General features: G+C 40.1%; 1 non-coding gene across 1 annotated transcript; it reads left to right on the top strand.

Moving 5' to 3' along the window:
* The first annotated feature begins 284 nt into the window (after window positions 1-284).
* On the top strand, window positions 285-390 carry LOC120869638. The gene has a single exon (XR_005722605.1). It is a non-coding gene; the product is annotated as a U6 spliceosomal RNA (small nuclear RNA).
* Window positions 391-1509: the final 1119 nt, after the last annotated feature.

Genomic DNA, 1509 nt, shown 5'->3' with positions numbered 1-1509 from the left:
GCTTTAGTCAGATATCTTTGAAAGAGATGAAGCAGGTGAAAGAACGCTTTTGTATTTACCCACATGTTTACCATTTCTGGCATTATTCATTCTATTTTGTGGATTAAAATTTCCAGCTGTTATCATTTTCCTCCTTCCTGAAGAGTTCTTTTCACATTTCTGCTGGTCACAAATTTTTTGTTTTACCAGGAATGTCTGTCTTTCGCCTTTTTTCCTTTTTTCTTCCTTAGTATGGTATGATTACATTTATAACATTGGAACATGCACATTTAAAATTGCATAGAGTGCTTGCTTCAGCTGCACATGGACTAAAATTGGAACCACACAGAGAAGATTGGCATGGTCGCTGCACGAGGATGACACAGAAATCCAGAAGCACGCAACTTTTTTGTACACAATGCACTGAGCTATATACTTCAAAGTGCTTAACATAGTAAATTTTATGTTATGTATATTTTATCACAATGAAAAATGCATAGAAATGGATCTAGAAATATACGTCAGTTCAGTTCAGTTCAGTCGCTCAGTCGTGTCTGACTCTTTGCGACCCCATGAATCACAGCACGCCAGGCCTCCCTGTCCATCACCATCTCCCGGAGTTCACTCAGACTCACGTCCATCGAGTCCGTGATGCCATCCAGCCATCTCATCCTCTGTTGTCCCCTTCTCCTCCTGCCCCCAATCCCTCCCAGCATCAGAGTCTTTTCCAATGAGTCAACTCTTCACATGAGGTGGCCAAAGTATTGGAGTTTCAGCTTTAGCATCATTCCTTCCAAAGAAATCCCAGGGTTGATCTCCTTCAGAATGGACTGGTTGGATCTCCTTGCAGTCCAAGGGACTCTCAAGAGACTTCTCCAACACCACAGTTCAAAAGCATTAATTCTTTAGCGCTCAGCCTTCTTCACAGTCCAATTCTCACATCCATACATGACTACTGGAAAAACCATAGCCTTGACTAGATGGACCTTTGTTGGTAAAGTAATGTCTCTGCTTTTGAATATGCTATCTAGGTTGATCATAACTTTTCTTCCAAGGAATAAGTGTCTTTTAATTTCATGGCTGCAATCACCATCTGCAGTGATTTTGGAGCCCCCCAAAATAAAGTCTGACACTGTTTCCACTGTTTCCCCATCTAATATACATACAAAACTGTTAATATTGACCTACTCCTGGGAAGAGGAGTTTGAAGTGATAGAGTTTAAATGACAGATACTTGGAATATTGACTAAAGCAGGCTCATTAACTTCAAATTTTGAGAAATCAGAAGAGACCTCAAGAATCTCAAGATTTTAAAAAAGAAGAAAACATAGTATAGTTCCCAAGTTGTTATTTTCATTTTGAAAAGAGGGCCCTGGTCATTGCAAAGAGGCGATCCTAGAAATAAGAACTGCAGCTGCTTGATTCAGCACTTCTTTTGTGAGTTGGATAAAAGCCAGAACTTGCAATGCTCTAAAACACACCTGGACCAGAACACAATGCCCGTGCAATGCTTTAGAATACAACTAGATA

This window comes from Oryx dammah, unplaced genomic scaffold, assembly GCF_014754425.2.
Source record: "Oryx dammah isolate SB20612 unplaced genomic scaffold, SCBI_Odam_1.1 HiC_scaffold_10, whole genome shotgun sequence".
Lineage (NCBI taxonomy): Eukaryota > Metazoa > Chordata > Mammalia > Artiodactyla > Bovidae > Oryx > Oryx dammah.
This window is presented reverse-complemented; position numbering and strand designations above follow the sequence as displayed.